Source organism: Durio zibethinus, chromosome 21 (genome assembly GCF_047325235.1).
Source record: "Durio zibethinus cultivar Kanyao isolate XHJ-2024 chromosome 21, ASM4732523v1, whole genome shotgun sequence".
NCBI lineage: Eukaryota > Viridiplantae > Streptophyta > Magnoliopsida > Malvales > Malvaceae > Durio > Durio zibethinus.
Window position 1 is genome coordinate 13,743,753 of NC_143182.1, and position 18,958 is coordinate 13,762,710.

At 30.3% G+C, this 18,958-nt stretch overlaps 1 pseudogene; it reads left to right on the top strand.

Annotated features, from left to right (window-relative positions):
• Positions 1 to 10,331: 10,331 nt before the first annotated feature.
• LOC149512924 (receptor-like protein kinase FERONIA) lies at positions 10,332 to 18,743 on the top strand (annotated as a pseudogene).
• The last annotated feature ends 215 nt before the right edge of the window (positions 18,744 to 18,958 follow it).

Here is an 18,958-nt window from a genome sequence, read left to right on the forward strand (position 1 = left end):
AAACATTAGAAGGGATATATCCCTTACGGGCAAAAAGCTCCAATAGAGTCCTGCGAAAATATCTAGCCTTTTTTGAAAAGTCTTCCATGACCCATTTGATCGATACATTAATTTAAATTTCTTTTTCGGTCACTCTCTTAGTCTCTTGTTAGTTGTTCATTTACAAAAATCCAGTTTGTAAAATGGTGTTTGGCTTTAATACATTAATTTTCAAGTTGTATATTATAGACACCTATATGTGTTTGGATTAATTTTCATTATTACTATTATTTTTTATTATTAGTAGTGCTATTATTTGTTATTACTATGGCTTTATTATTATTATTTATTTCTTTTTTATTTCTTTTCCTAATCGGTGATTCAAGAAACGAAATTTTGGAATTGAATTTGGTCAAGGGCTAATTAGACCCCAAATCAAGAGAATTTTAATCAATCTGGGAAATTAGTAGGGAATTTGAACCTAGTTGGAGGTTTGAGTAGAATCCAATATTAGGATTTAAGCCTAAAATTAATTATGTCTGTTTCCTTAAATTTTCCTAAAGACTGCCTATAAATTGAACAAGGAATCAAAAGAAAGGATAAGTTTTAATTTTGAATGAAAACGATTAATGGTATTTAAAATTTTTGAAAAAGTTTTATGGGAGTTAGGTTTCTAAGATTTTGATTTTGGGAATTCTAGGTTTGGCTTGAAATTTATGGAAAAGATTTGGATTCTGGATTTTATTTTGGAATGCGGGAATTAGGATTCTAGGATTTTCTGGGTAGCAATTTATGTTTTTTGAAAATTTTGGGATTTTTTGGGTTTTTTCTGGGTTTCTGGTTTTTTGGAATGAATTTTTGAAGTTTTCTTTATAGGATTTGAATTTTTCGATTAGATTCTAGCTAATTTTTCAAAAATAGATGGAAAACCCAATTTCCTATTGAATTTTTGAGGAATTTTTATATAAAGGTCAGAGCTTTTGAGAAGCTAAAGAGAGAGGCTCGAGGATTTCTAAAGCAAAAACGCTAAGGGTGGCTTATATAGCGACCCAAAATGGCAACGTTTTGACAGCCTAGGATTCACGCTCTGACCTGTTGATCTGCTCATCAACTCGCGTGCAAACCCAACTTGATCGCAAGGTTTCTTTTTTTCATTTTTATTTTATTTTTTGATTTTCATTTATTTGTAGTTTTTTTTTTTATTATTTTATTTGTAGTTTTTTTTTATTATTATTTTATTGTATTTTTATTTATATAAAAAAATCTTTTCTTTCTGAAAAATAGAAAAAAAAAAAACAAAAGAGCAAAACAAAAACAAAAACTTAAACTTAAACAAAAAAAAAAAGTCTTTTCAAAAAAGTTTTCAAAAAAAATCTTTAAAAAAAATCCTTTCAATAAAAAATCTTTTTTCAAATAAAAATCTTTATATAATAAATTCATGAATTCTGCCAAACCAGTGAAGAATATTTATGGATTTAATTTATTAAATGAAATCCAACAAACTATTGAGAAATTCCATAAATCATCTTTTTTTTTTCAAAAAATAATAATAAAAAATAATAAAAGATATTTTTTATCCTTTAAACTATTGGAGAATTGCTTTTTAAATTAAATCTTACCAAACTATTATGAGACTCAATGAAATTCACAAAATTTTTAAAATATTTTTGTAATAAAATCTCACCAAACTATTGAAAGGTCTGCTTTAAAATAAGTCTTACCAAACTATTTAAAGACTTTAATGATTTTTTCGAATAAAGAACCTTAATAAATCCAATGACAAAGCCTCTTTAGGGTGGGATACTAATCTACATGAATACTCTTGAGATGAAAGAATTATCTTAAATTATACTAAACTTTTGGGATAATTTTAAGACTAATTTTCAATATTTAATACTTTGGTAAAAGTATAAACATTTTCAAGGCTTGGATAATTTGAGATCAAATTAGTACTATCTTTTGAATAGGCACTATAGGGGTGTTATAACCTTCTCCACGCATAACCGTACTCCCGAACCTACACTCTGATTTCGTAGATCATAATCTATTAATTAAATATACTTAAATTAATCTTAAGACTCCTCTTTAAATAGGACAGATGCAATCAAGTGGGCAATTACACCTAAACAAAAAAGATTTATGATGACTCATCTAATCCATGTCTAGCGATACGTACATGAATCTATACATTATGACAGTATAACAACTTCGTTGGGGACATCAAGAGTTAGGCTAGTGAACAATTTCTTATCATCCAAGCCTTGCCTAATAAATTTAGAATTTTTTTCTCTTTCCTATTTATTTTTTTTCATTGCTTATATTTGGTAGTTATTCATTTATTTATTTTATATATTTGTCATTCATTTGTATATACATAACATAAAGCTTTTCACCTGGGCTCTACCATTAGGAAGAAGCGAAGTACCTATGCTCTTATGAGATTTCATATCTCCGTATGGGTCTGCGAAACATTCCCACTTAAAGTGAACCCTTTCCGCTTGTAGCCTATGATGGGTGAGGATTGGGGTGCCTTACTCATCTGTGATGGACTATGATGTAAAGAACAATTTGGAAATTTTTTACAAATAATCCAAACTGCATGTAATTAACTTTAGAAGCCTAACCATAGATAAAGCCATGTCCTTCCACCCTTTATAGATAACCCAAAATTTAGGGTCATGTTATTATTTTACTTGCTTTATAGTGTTTATTCTTTATTTTTTATTGAGGTGACTAATAGATTTGCTTGTCTTCTTTTTATTTCATTTTTTTGTGTGCATACTCATAAACATACATGCGGATTACATATTATGCGTACTAACCTTTTTTTTTATTGTGTATGCATGCATTCATTCTCATGCATAATCTGATGGGTCCATAAACATCATTCTAAATTTGCACCATAATTATGAAAAATCAAGGTTCAAGGATAGCTCATCACCAATACTATACTCGAGCTAGAGCCAGGAAGATGGAGTAAGACAATGAGAATCAATTTGAGAGGTTAAAAAAAGCCTAAGAAGTAATTGAGGGGAAGCTAAGCAAGATTTTCAAAGCTTTTAAAAAGATAAATAGAGGGAAAGCAATAGAAGAAAACATCTTACATAAAGATACTTAGCCACTATATCCTCTAAGTTTTGCTCCACATTAAGCCCAAACTAGTTTAAGCCTTTAGCAACAACAAACCACATTCCCAAATTATAAATAAGGGAATGTTCAAAGCTATACCAATCCTATCTTTGCTGAAAAGGAAAATGAGCCCATCCAAATGCCTAAAATGAATAAAATAAAAAAAAAGTGAAGTTGCAAATAGCTACACCTCTAGAAGACCCTAAGACTGATCAAGCCATGAGTATAATTGAAGAAAGATTACAGTTTGTGGAAGGCATTGATTTTTATGGATCTATGAATGCTACTAACCTTTGTCTAGTTCCAAATGTTGTGATTCCCCTAAACTTCAAAGTACCAAAATTTAAGAAGTATAATAATACTAAATGACCCATTACACACATCACGATGTATTATCGTAAGATAACGGCACATGCTAGTAATGAGAAGTTGCTCATGCATGTGTTCCGTGATAGCTTAACTAGTTTTGCTACAAGGTGGTATGTTCAGTTGGACAGGACTTGCATAAAGTCATAAAAAAATTTGACTCGATCCTTCACTAACCAATACCATCACATCATATACATGGCCTCTAATCACCTTTCATTACAAGAGATAGAGAATAAAGCATCTAAGTTCTTCAAAAAATATGCTCAAAGATGACGAGATGTTGCTGCCTAGGAACTACCTCCCCTAATGGAAAAAAAAACGATAGTGTTATTTGTAAGTACTCTAAAGTCATCATACTATAAGAAAATGGTAGGGAACACGACTAAGAATTTTACTAATATGGTAGTTTTAAAGGAGATCATTGAAAATACAATCAAGAACGACAAACTGAAAGAAGGAGAATTATCTACTGTTAAATAGATGTCTAAGAAAAAAGAATGTGAGACTTAAACTGTGAGTTTCAATAGGTAGTAATCTAGAAAGTACTATCAGCCAATCTATCCCACATATTATTCTCTTACAAGTAATGTCTCTATTACAATTTTCCAATCAACTCAATGACTTTTTTATCCATCCACACCTAGGCCCTCTGTTCATCCAACTACCTCACTAAGTGGTGTGTGAGAATCACGAAATCAAGAAAAGCTAACATTTGACCTTATTCCTATGAGCTACACAGATTTGTACCAAGACCTTTACAAAAACTATTTGATTCCTTTTGTTTTTACAAAACAACCTGAACCTCCATATCCCAAATGGTATGACTCAACTGCTTACTATGGCTATTATTTTGGGGTGGCAGGCCATTCGATCAAAAATTTTATCCCTCTAAAACATATGGTGCAGAGTCTAATCAAGGGAGGGTTGATAAATTTTGATACTGGTGGAAATATGGCATCCAATATCAGTGGTAACCCATTGTCCAATCATTCAAGGGTATAATTTTGGAGAGATTGATTGAAACTGCTTATCATTTTAGGCTTCTTAAGAATATAGATCTTTTTTTTGTACTTGAATTTTATATTATCTTTTATCATTTTAATGAAAGTGATAAACCTGATGCATTTTCATGACATTATTTTTTTATATGAATACCCATTATTTACTTTTACCTTTTTATGCCTCTTTTCATACCTTTTTTTTCCGATTTCGAATAAGGAATGTTTAGACAATTATGATGATAATTCAGGATTCGATACCATTCATAATGGTTTGATTGATAAATTTAAGATTGTTAGGATTGTTGTGTCAAAAAGATAACTTTGGTGAAAGTTTGGCTTATTGAAAGGTGAAAGTGATACAACACATAATCTTTGCAATTGTTCATTTTCAAGTTTGCTCTTAGTCAATGAATGTTCTTCATCGACAGTATTTGTGTTCGAAATGAGAAATGACCATATTTTTTGTATCCTTTCAAAAGAAAATCTCTTGCTATCCTATTTCAGCCTATTAAAAATTACTTTTTAGGAACCCCTACATTGGGGGGCAAAGTTTGAGAAATTTGTTCATCATTGGGGCAAAACCATTTTATAATCAAGTTTTCTTTACAAATGAAAAAGAAAAGAAAAAAAGGAAAAGGAAAATGGAGAAATTGATAGGGTGAAATGCCAATGTGCTTCACCAAAAAAAAAAAGAAAATGAAGTAGAAATTGATGGGACAAAATGCCATGTGCTCCATATAAAGAAATGATCCCTGATTTGATTACCCGTAAATATAATTTGGGCATGTTTTATCCATTTCTTTGGCAACCTTTACCTTAGCCTACGCTACATCTATTAAAAGTCCATTTTGATTGATATGAATACTCAGATTAAAGAATCAGGATTTGAATTAATGCAAACTTGCCATCAGATTATTTGAGACTTTGATCAAAATGCCATTGATGAATAAATGGGAAAAGAGATATAAAGGAGAAAGATTAGAAAAAGGTGAGCAAAAAAAAGGGCAAAAACAAAAGAAAAAAAGTAAAAACAAAAAAAAAGATAAAATAAGAGAAGAAAAAAATAAGTGAAAAGAAAAAACCAAAGTGAAAAAAGAAAAGAAAAAAAGAGGAAAAAGGGAGACTTAGACTGAAAACCCAAAACAGTGGTTTAAGTAAAGATGAAAACTTGGAAGCACAGTTCTATATGAGAGTCTTAAGAATGAGGATGAAATCGATGGAATCATGTTTTTGAAAGAGAATTCTGAATTTGAGTTCAAAATTGTCTGAATAGTCGTTATTTTGGATATTAATATCCTATTTGAAAATCATAGCATTTTGCCTTTGTTCACCATTAAGTTGTTTTTTACACTAACTTTTGTTCTCTCAATAATAAAGACCCATTTTTCTATCCTTCACCAAATGAACACTGTTGAACAAACCAAGGAAATGTATCATGTCTATCACTAATTTGAATGATGGCAAATAAATGAATGATATTTTTCATAAAGAATTTTTCATTTTTTTGAAAGAAATCTGAGTTGAGATGAATAAAAGAAACATGAGAAAATGATTTACAATGGAGTAAACGAAGTGATTCAGTAACAAATTCAATGATAGACTGGTTAGCAGAACATGTGAATCATAACCAAATGAAAAGAATGATATAGATCAACTGACGAAATTTGTTCTAAGGTTATTGATACTAAGAAGCTAAGAAGAACTAGTGGAGTCTTAAGAACTTTGTCACCATAATTAAAATTTTGTGACATCAGTATTATATACATTGTGTTTACATTTGTATCCTAGACAGGACATGAATTTGCAGTGTTTTATTATCACATATCACTAATTTGATCTTAACTTAGTTTAGATTATTTTTTTGACCTGCGATTCAATCTTGATCACTCATTTCAATCTCTACTCGATCCGGATCATTTTTCTAACTCTTGCAAAACTTGGAGTCTTGTGAATCTTTCTTTTTTATGAATCTAAAAGTTTTTGCAAATCTAAAATCTTTACGAATCTAGAACCTTTGCGAAATTTGAAATCTTGCAAATCTTTCTTTTTTGTGAATTTAAAAGTCCTTGTAAACCTAAAATCTTTACGAATCTAGAACATTTGCGAAACTTGGAGTCTTGAGAATTTTTCTTTCTTACGAATCTAAAAGTCTTTGAGAATCTAAAATCTTTACAAATCTGGAACCTTTGCAAAACTTAGAGATTTGTGAATTTTTTTTCTTGCGAATCTGAAAATCCTTGCAAACATGAGATCTTTACTAATCAAAAACCTCTACGAAACTTGAAATCTTGTGAATCTTTCATTCTTGCAAATTTGAAAACCTTTGCAAATCTTGCATCTTTGCAATTTTGTTAAACTTGTGATCTTTCAACTTCTATTATGGAACATCATAAATTTTTGAATGGTCAAATTGTGAATCTTTGGATTTAGAGTGAAATTTTGAACTTTATTTTTCTAACCTGCGGCATCATCCCAATCATCTAATCTCAGCTTAAGCCAAATCATTTGCTTGACTAGTGGCATCATCATGGTTATTCATCTTCAACCTCGACTCAATCTTGGTCTCTTTTAAACTCGTGGCATCATCTCAGTCATCCAATCTTGGCTCAGGCTAGATCATTTTCGTTACTTGTGTTATCATCTCGATCATTCATTTTCGACCTTGACTCAATCATGATCGCTTTTAAGCTCACAGAATTGTCCTAGTCATCCAATCTCAGCTCAAGCCAAATCATTTTTTTAACTGACGACATCGTCTTGGTCATTCATTTGTGACCATTTTTAAACTTGCGACATCATCCTGACCATTCATCTTCTACCTTGAATTGGTCCTGTTCGTTTTATCTTTGGACTCCTGGTTTTGTCCTGGTCATTCGATCTCAGCTTAGTCTAGATCATCTTCCTAACTTCTTAATCTTAGCTTAGTCCAGATTATTTCTTTGACTTTTTGATTTTGATTATTTTTCTGGCTTGTAGTTCAATCCCATCATTTCCATTTACTGCTTTGACTTTTGGAACAGAGTAGGTGTTTAGGTCTTTGCATTATCTCTGTCTAACAGGAATATGCAAATATTAGAGCTGCAGACACCCATCTGTATCTGAGGTCAAGTTTTGTCATTTCTATTGTTATTCATTATTATTAGTAGTACTATTATTTGCTATTACTATGGTTTTATATTGTTATTATTATTATTATTATTATTGTTGTTGTTGTTGTTGTTGTTGTTGTATAGTGTATTATTATAGTATAGTATTATGTTGTATATATATTATTACTATAATTTATTAGTATTATTATTATTTATTTATTTTTATTTATTTCCTTTCCTAACCGACAACCAAAGAAATGAAAATTTGGAATTGAATTTGGTCAAAGGTCAATTAGAACCCAAATCAAGAGATTTTTAATTAATCTGGGAAATTAATAGGGAACCTAGACCTAATTGGAGGTCTAGGTAAAATCCAATCCCAGGATTCAAGCCTTGGATTGGTTTTGTCCATTTTCTAAAATCCTGCTAAAGACTACCTATAAATTGAATGAGGAATCAAAAGAGAGGACATGTTTTGATTTTGAATGAAAACTATTAATGGTATTTAAAATTTCTAAAAATGATTTTCGGGAGTCAGGTTTTTGAATTTTGATTCTGAGAATTCTAGGTTTGGCTTTAAATTTATGAAAAAGATTTGGGTTTGGATTTTATTTTAGAATGTGGGAATTAGGATTCTAGGATTTTTGGGTAGGAATTTAGGTTTTTTGAAAATTTAGGTTTTTTTTGGGTTTTATGGGTTTTTGGGAATAATTTTTGAAGTTTTTGATGAATTTCCCAATAAGGATTTGAATTTTCCAGTCATATTTCGACCAATTTTTTTAGAAATTGGCAAAAAACCTAGTTTTTGATTGAATTTTTGAAGAATTTTTAGAGAGAGGTCAGAGCTTTTGGGAAGCTAGAAATAGTGGTTTGGGGATTTTTAAAGCAAAAACGCTGAGGGTGGCTTATATAGCAACCCAAAATGGTAACGTGGTAACAGCCTAAGATCCACACTCTAACCCATTGACTTGCACGCAGACGTAACCTGATCATAAGGTTTCATTTTGTAACACCCTCAATCCTACATCAAAAGAATGTGTGGATAAGGAATGATATATATGTAAAGATCTAAACCCAAATTTGTGATATGCCTTTTGTAAAATAAAACCATGAGACCTTCGAGTCAAAGCGGACAATACCTCGTAAGTTGAGTGCAGGTCTCCACAAATAGTATCAAAGAAGTCACTAGTCGGTGGCTGTAGGAGTCACTAAATGCTACACGGTGGAGCTGTGGAAGTCATTAAGTGCTACATAGTGATCTGGTGTGATCGTGGTCTTATGACTGGACTCAGCTTGACAGGAATGTCAAGCTTCAAAAGTAGAGAGATTGTAATGCCCCTAATCCCACATCAAAAGAATGTGTGGATAAGAAATGATATATATGTAGAGATCTAAACCCAAACTTGTGAGACGCCTTTTATGGGACATAATGTGAGACCTTCGAGTTAAAGCAGACAATACCTCATAAGTTGGGTGTGGGCTCCATTCTTCTGATGTAGAATTGGGGGCGTTACACCTTTTTTCATTTTTATTTTACTTTTCGATTTTCATTTATTTTTATGTTTTAAAGTTTGTATTTTACTTTTAGTTATTATTATTATTATTCTACTGTATTTTTTTATATAAAAAAATCTTTTCTTTCTAAAAAATAAAAGAACAAAAGAAAAAACAAAAGAACAAAAAAAAAAACTTAAACAAAAAAAATCTCTTCAAATAAGTTTTCAAAAAAAAAATCTTTTCAAAAAAACTCCTTTCAATAAAAAATCTTTTTTCAAATAAATATTCTTACAAAATAAATTCATAAATTCTGCTAAACTATTGGAGAATATTCATTGATTTAATTTTTTAAATGAAATCCACTATAATATTGAGAATTTCATAAATCATCTTTTTTTTTCAAAAAATAATAATAATAAATAATAAAAGATATTTTTTTATCCTCCAAACTATTAGAGAATTGGTTTTTAAATTAAGTCTTACCAACCTATTAGGAGATTTAATAAAATTCACAAAATTTTCAAAATATTTTTGTAATAAAATCTCACCAAACTATTGAGATATATGCTTCAAAGTAAGTCTTACTAAACTATTTGAAGACTTTACTAATATTTTTTAATAAAAATCCTTAATAAATCTGATGACGAAGCCTCTTCTAGGTGAGACACTAATTCCATGAATACTCTTGAGGTGAAAAAATTATTTTAAATTGTTACCAAACTATTGAGACAATTTTAAGACTAATTTTTAATATTTAATATTTTGGTAAAAGTATAAACATTTTCAAGGCTTGAATAATTTGAGATCAAACTGGTACCATCCTTTGAATAGGCATTGTGAGGGGGCTATAATATTTTCCAAGTGTAACCATACTTTTGAACCTAAAATCTGATTTCGTAGATCAAAATATACTATTTAAAGATACTTAAGTCAATATTAGGATTTCTCTTTAAATAGGACAGATGCAATCAAGTAACCAAACATACCTAAACAAAAAAGATTGGTTGCGACTCTTCTAATCCATATCTAATTATAGGTCCATAGATCTACATGTTATGGTATATATAAAAAAAATGTGAAATTGTAGTAAATTAACCCAAAAAAAAAGAGACGAAGAAGAAGGGAAAGAGAATGTTGTTTCAAAATTTCATTGAAATATAGTATTGACTCTTGGCTTCACCGTCCAGGAGTTAACTTTCAAGCTTTCTTGATCTTTGATCCCTTTCCTCATATCTATCTCTCTATTTGTCTATTTTTTTCCCCTGCAATGGAGAATACAAGCAGACGCAGTACCTTTTGCCTTCAAAACCTGTTATTTCTCTTTCTTCCATTTCTCTTTTTCATAATTCAATACCTTGCTATCCTTGTTATAGGAGACTCCTTGGTAACCCCTTACAACCCCATAGAAAACATCACTATTGACTGTGGTTCTTCCACAGATAACCAATCTCTCGATAATCGTCTTTGGATCAAAGATGGCAATGGAAAATTCACCCCCATAGAGCAACAAAACAATAATAATAAATCATCAGTGTCTTTAACAGCAACTCAATTGCTGCCCTCCTCTGTTGATGGGGTTTCGTACTATACAGCTCGTCTTTCTTACTCAAAATTTTCTTATTCAATTCCTCTCACTACTAGCCAAAAGTTTATTCACTTGTACTTCTATCCAACTTCATATCCAGGCTTTGACGACTCTTTTAATAAAGCTTTCTTCTCTGTTAGAGTAGGTCCCTTTACCCTTCTCTGGAATTTTAGTGCTTTACTTCATGCTAGATGCGAAATTACTCTCATCAAAGAATTTTATGTAAACATTGATAATGGCCAAAGGCTAAACTTAACCTTCACTCCAAATCCTTATATCTCTGATTCTTATACTTTCATCAACAACAGAGATTTAAATAACGGTTGTGGTCACGTTTTTTATCGCCTCGCGTTTATCACGTTTTCGGATATAACGAAAATCATTGAAATCACTGCGGTCATCGAGGTTGTGAAATTTATTTTTTGCACAATTTATTATAAAATGTAATAATTATAATTATAATTATAAAAACTCTTATTTAATGATTTTAAAAATAGTTTATGACACTCTATGTTTTTTATTTTCTAAAAAAATTATTCACAATTTTATTTAGATTATAAAAAGCATTCATATTTGGTTTATCCACAAAATTTTTCTTGGCCAAGTTCATATTCAATATTAATTCTTAGACAAATCAAATATTAACAAAATATAATATGTTAAATACTAAGCATCTATATTTAATAAAATTACAAACTTAAAAATACAATAATTTCAAATTCCATCAACTACAATTATTGATATATATTTCAAAATTTTACACATGGTAGAATGACGAGGAGGATCAAATTCTCTATCTTCTCTTTGAGAGCCGAGTTAACTCCATCTCTATTCCTGAGGCCTTTGTTCTTGATACATTTGAGGTGAAGGATATATTTGATGATGATACATTTGTGGTGGGGGATACATTTGTGGTAAATGATACATTTAAGTTGTAGGATACATTTGAAGAGGTGGAAGATACATATGAAGGTGGACTACCATGAAGAGGTCAAAAATTAAATTGTTCTGATGGATAGTCATGTCCTTAAATACTAGTAAATGATTCATTATACTTAAAGTTACTAGAATTTGGTCTCCCATTTTAAGATGAAAAACCTCTAAAAATATCATAGTGGTGCTTCTTTGCTTTTCCTTTTGATCGACCTGTATATGCACTTTGACCCTTACTAGATTTAGCGAATGGATTTACTCCATATTTTGTCATATTAATGAAAAGTCCACCAGTAGTAGCAAGCCCAAATTCTCCTCTAAGTGGGTTGTAAGGTTGATCTGCATCCATATTATCACCAAAAATTGCACCATCACCATCGCCATCATCATCATTATCATTTGGACTTAAACCACCACCATCATTATTCTAACTTAGTGTTGAACTTGAACTTGAATGAGACACATTCCTTTCTTAAGATTGGCATGATTGTTCAACATTCATTTCATTATCAGAATTATCTGTGGGCAACCAATCAGAGTTTTAACCATCTAACAAAGGATTTTCTTTCTCTTGTAGCCATTCTATTAGTGGATCATCATCTTCAAAAATATGGTTAAGGCTAATAGGATTAAAACTATTATTTATTTCATCAATGCTCATTCTTTTCTGATGTCTTATCCTCAATCTCATGTTATAATAGGTATATACAAGTTTCTGAAGTCTTTCAAACTTTAATCTGTTTCTTGCTTTGGTGTGAATATAGCTAAATGTGCTCCAATTACTTTCACAATTTGATGTAGATGATGTTCGACTAAGCACTTTGATTGCTAGCTTTTGTAATTCAGGAACACAAGTGCTATATATCATCCACCACTCAGCTGTATAAAATTATTTAAATTAAATTTGAAGTGCTATACAATTAAATAATATAAATAAATTATATTTATTTGATTTACTATTTACCTGGATTCATTTGCTTCCAAGCACTTTGTGCTTGTGGAGTATTAAATGTTTCATGCTTGTCTCAAAATAATAATAACTACATCAATTGAAAATACAAAAATAAATGAATAAATAAAAAATAATTCAAATTTTTAATACATAAAATAAATGTTAAAGTTATAAAATAATATTAAATACTAACCTGATTAATCATTCTGATTTGAGTATCTATCAAAGGTTTTAATCTTTTAATAACTATTTTTGTACCTTCTAATGTTTCTTTAAATACATTTGCAGAATGCTCCACTTCAAATTGAAATTGTGGATTTAGATAGTAACCTAAACATAATTCATAACAATATTATATTAAAGTAATAAAAAATAAATATATAAGCAATTTAAGTATAAAAAATAAACATATTTTTTAAATACCATCTATATTATAGGTTTACTTACTAGCTAAATGCAAGTCAGAGTGCATGAAACTCCATCTATTGTCAATAATCTTTTCATATTCAATAGAATAATGACAATTTTGTTGAATTGCTTGTTTAGCTCTATCCACAACATCGTAAATAAAGCCCATTGTTGGTTTTTCATCACTATCCACAAGGTGCAACACTTTTACCAAAGGCTCATAAACTTTTATTATATCGTCTACTTTTTTTCAAAAATCTTTTTCCCAAAATGATTTTTTTAGCTTTATAAACAGGTCTTGATTTTTGTTTTTCCCATTTTGAATCTTTAAATTCCTATATTTCATCAATAAATTTTTGAAGTAATATATTTTAAATTAATATTTTAAACAATGATATCATAAAAAAATGCTAGATTTAAATAGTTGTATTAATTACCAAGTACTAACCTTTGAATTGAACATTTCTCTCAAACCTTGCTTTTGCCTCATTATTTCTTCTAACTGTATAAAATGAGTGGCAAATCGGACAAGAGCAGGACGAACTATTTGCTTCCCTTGTGTATATTTCTTCATCAAATTAATAGTCCAAATGTGATTGTATATAAAACAAGTCACTTTCTTTGCATCATCCAAAACCTTTACCACATTTTTTTTTCTTTCTAATATCTTCAAGGCACAAGTCCAAAGAATGAGCTGAACATGTTGTCCAATACAAATATTTTCTCTTCTCCATTAGTCTTTTTCTTACAGCCTTAAGTGTTGTCCCGTTATCAATGCTATTTGAACAATGTATTTTTCTCCAATTTCTTCCACAATTTCATCTAATAATCTATAGTAAAAGTTTGCATCTCTACTACGAATACTTAAAACATCTACAGATTTCCAAAAAATGGTCTATTTACTACAGTAAACAAGAAAATTAATGATATGCATTTGATTCAAACTATTGGTCCAACCATCACACATCAAAATGACACCTAATTCATTCCAATAAGCTTTTAATCCATTAACCCATTTATGAACTTGTTGATATTCAGACTCTAAATACACATCTGAGACCTCATAAAGTGTTGAAAGTTTTACATGTTGGCTAACTTCTATTGCCACAGAAATCAAATTATGCAATCACGAAAAATTTGCTAACTGAAAAGGAAGTTGATCATATATAAAAAATTTTGATACTTATTCACCCATCTTTCTTCTTAATGTCTTTAAAAATGAATCACTTACTTTTGGTTGCCTTGAACTCTTACTTCTAACCAATTCAGGTATAACTGCCCTTAATGAAAATTCAAACTCATTTAGAGTTGATTTCCTTGTTCTTTCTTCAAAATATTCAGCAATTGGGCTATGAGAGCTTCGTCCATCTTCATATATGTTACTCCAACCACTAGTTCTTTGTCTGAATTCTTATCTTCTGTGCTACTCATGTTGTGATTAGATACTATCTCGCACGGCTTGTTTAGTAGTGATGTCTTTATCAATAATCTTTCATAATCATCTTCCCCTCTTAACTATGATAAAAATTCATTTTTTCTCCTTTTGTTGTCAACATTTTTTTATTTGCTTTCTTGAAGGAGTTTCATCATACTTTCTCTTACTATACCTATTAATAATATAGTTAAAAAAAGGAAAAAAGTTAGTTGCACTTGCTTATATAATTTTATAATTTTTATTAAGAAATTAACAATAATATTTTCAAAGGAATTATAAAAATATAACATACCAGTAACGTTGGGGTATGGTACAACATTGCCAATTTTATGAGCAATGTGTTCTTTGAAACATATTATTCCTCCTTTTACACCTTTACCACAAAGTTTACATGAAATATTTCCTTTTGTATTTGGAACAAGTGTTCCAAAATGCCAAACTATATCATCACTTGACGCGCCCTCTACTCCTTTACTCAAAAACTCTTCACGTGGTGGCATACTTACTATTTTGTATAAAAACAAAATAAACTTATATTTAGAAATATTAATATTACTTATTACATCATTAAAAATTGATTTTACGCTAAATTTTTTAATTTTTAGTTTTTAATCTTAAGAATATTATTAAATAACTTAATCTTTTTTATACACTAATTGATATAAATTTTTTATCATAAATAACTTTCAATAATTATATAATAAATACAATCTTCAATAATTACACAAAAAGAACAAGAATTAATCTAATATCAGAAGAATCGACAATAATATAAATATCAAAACAAAAAAAATTATTAAATTTCATATACGAAATTATAAATTAATATATAACACAATTAAAATATAATATTTAATTTTAATTAATTATCGTCTAACTTATAAAAAAAAAATTTATCAAAATTTTTCATCTAAAATCTCTATATATATCATATTAAATTATTAATCCCTTAATATTTTTAATTATAAATCTGCAATCCCTCTAATTAGATTTTATCTAAAAAAATTTCAAAAATTAAAAATTTTCAAACTTATATTTTAATAAAATTTTTAAACCTTAATTTTTTATTTTTTAGTTTTTAATCTTAGTAAGAGTAATAGATCATAAAATGCTAAATTTATTAAATAATTTAATCTTTTTGAAACACTAATTGATATAAATTTTTTTATCACAAATAACTTTCAATAATTATATAATAAATACAATCTTCAATAATTACACAAAAATAACATGAATTAATCTAATATCAAAAGAATTGACAATAACATAAATATCAAAACAATAAAAAATATTAAAATTCATATACAAAATTATAAATTAATATACAACACAATCAAAATATAATATTTAATTTTAATTATTTTTCATCTAACTTATACAAAAAAATTAATCAAAAATTTTCATCTAAAATCTCTATATATATTATATTAAATTATTAATCTCTTTTTTTTTAATTATAAATTTTCAAAACCTTTAATTAAATTTTATCTAAAAAAAATTTAAAAATTAATTACAAAATTAAATAAAAAATTCAACCCCCACCCCTCCCCAATGCCCCACCACACCCAATCCCTCCTCATGTGCCCTAATGTTCCTCCATTTGTTTAATTCTAATAGAACCATCTAGAAAAGCAGCTTGCCTTTTTCTATTCATCTTCTTCGTGCTTCTAGAGCTTGGCTTTCCAAAATTTTCTTCTTCTCTCTTTTTTTTTTTTCATCTCTCATTTTCTCTCGCATTTCTTCATCACTATCACTTACTTAATACCTACGGAATACCTCATTTGTCTCTTTCAAACTCTCACAACAGACATCATTTTACAAAAATTTTGCAAAAAAAAAAAGATAATTTAACTTTCTTTTCTTATCTTATTTGATCTTAAATGTTGATTAAAAACTTGAGGCTGATTTGAATTTAGATGCTGAAGTACCAATTGAGTGGTTGAAACTTGAAATAATTTATCTATTTTCTAGCTCGTTTTTAGATCAATTTTGATGCTAAAGATCTGAGTTTTGAGTTTTATTTTTTGCTTTTGCTTTTGCTTTTGCTTTTACTTTTACTTTTGCAAGCTTATTGCTTTATTCTGCAGAGTTGAAAACTTGAAATTTTGTTTTTTTCTCGAACTATTAGATCCATGAGTAGGAAAATAGTATAGTCGCAATAACGGTCCGATATTATTGCTATTCTCTGTTACACCATTATTTTACGGTTGTTACACTCCGTTTTTGTTGTAAATGAATTTCTCAACCGCATTTCATCCAATAGCAGTGGTGGGTGGTGATGCTATCGCAATTTTGCGGCTGCTATTCTGCTATTAAACCACTATTTGAATCCTTGGCTAGGACCATGGGAGCGAATAAGATGGAGAATGAGAACTACAATCTGACAAGGGAGTTTCTTGTTGATTCTGGGTTCAAATACTTTGTAAGGTTACATTTTTGTGAGTTTCAGAGAGAGATAACAAAAGAAGGTGATAGAGTCTTTGAGATCTTCTTGGCTAATTTAAATGCAGAAACTCAAGCTGATGTTATTGTCTGGAGTGGTGGAAATGGGGTTCCAGTATATAGGGATTATGTAGTGGCAGTAGGAACAAAAGGAAATCTAAAGCAACAAAGTCGCTCGATTGCTTTGCATCGTTTGCCGAAATGGAGGAGTCTTTATTCTGATGCAATCTTGAATGGGCTACAAATCTTCAAATTAAGCAATAGTTTGGATCTTGCCGGAACTAATCCTGATCCAGTCCTCATAAATCCACCAAGCTCAACGAAGCCCAAAAACACCAACAATACAACATTAGGAATTGTGGTAGGTGTAATAGCGGGCTTTATTGTTTTCTCTCTTCTTTGTTTCTTCATTTTCTGGCGAAAGATAAGAGTCAAAGATTCAGGTTCCAGTGAGGGAGTTTCATGGTGGAGCCAATTTTCCTCTACAACAAAATCCATCAAGTCAACCAAGTCTCGTGGCTCATCTTTGCCCTCCGATCTTTGTCGCTACTTTTCACTGGCCGAATCAAAGGAGCAACCACCAACTTCGACAATGTTTTCATTACTGGTGTTGGGGGTTTTGGTAACGTGTACAAAGGATTCATTGATGGCGGGGCTACCCAAGTTGCAATCAACGGTTGAATCCTGAGTCTCAACAAGGGGCTCATGAATTCAAGACCGAGATCGAGATGCTCTCCCAGCTACGCCACCTCCATTTGGTCTCATTGATTGGCTATTGCAACGATGGCGGTGAGATGATTCTTGTGTACGATTATATGGCCCATGGAACACTGCGTGATCGTCTATACAACACTGAAAATCTTCCTCGTCCATGGAAACAACGGCTAGAGATTTGTATTGGTGCCGCACGTGGATTGCATTATCTTCATTCAGGTGCAAAATACACAATCATTCATCGAGACGTGAAAACAAGAAATATCTTGTTGGATGAGAAGTGGGTTGCTAAGGTTTCGGATTTCGGGTTTCTAGAGTGGGCCCCCACGAACATGTCCAAAGCCCATGTTAACACGGTAGTTAAAGGCAGCTTCGGATACTAGGATCCAGAGTACTATCCTCGTCAACAATTTACAGAAAAATCTGATGTATATTCATTCGGTGTGGTCCTCTGTGAAATATTATGTGCTAGACCACCAATTAGTCGCACGGTCGAGATGAAACAGGCAAGCTTAGCTGCATGGGCACAACAATGCCATCGAAATGGAACTCTGTACAAAATCATTGATCCATTTTTGAGAGGTAAGATTGCGCCTGAGTGTTTGAAAAACTTCACAGAAGTGGCTATAAGTTGTTTGCTTGATGAAGGAATCGAAAGGCCATCGATGGGCAATATTGTGTGGAGCCTAGTGTTCGCACTACAAGTGCAAGAAAGCGGTGAGGAGGGGCTTACGCCTAATGGTGGGCCGGGCATTAAAGAAGATATCGATGAGGAAAGCCCCTTTAAAAACTACGGATTGGAAGGTGACAGTGGGGAAGTGTTCAGTAGCATTGGTGATCATGTCATGAATTCCAAGAGCACTAGTGCTATCAGCTTAACAACAAGTGATGAACAAAGTTTTGTTAGCAAGGATTCTGATAGACTTTCGTCCAAGGCAGTGTTTTCCGAGATTAGAAATCCGCAAGGACGATAATCAAAACTTGATGCATGCTTGCATGTAGAATGGTATCTTGGAGTGTCCTGGTTCAATTGGGATAGATCTAATAGTACTATTATTTTAATTGAAAAAAAAATTGTATTGTAGCATCATTAATATTAGATTTCAGGGTAGGTTGATGTACCTCATTTATATTTAATGTTTTATGAGCCGGTTGTATAATTTAAGAATGCTTTTAATAATTGTGGCAAGTGACAGATTCAGAATTTATATTACGGAGGCAAATTATTAGATAATATTTGTTTACAAGAATTATTATAATTTAAAATACATTTATATAAAGTGAAATATTTCTAAAAATATAAAATATCAAAATATTTGTATAAAAATTCAATTTTATATAAATTTTTTTTTTCATAATACTTTTAACATTTTTCATTTATAGTTGTTTTAGAAATACCTTTTATCTAAAGTTCAAAAGGATGTT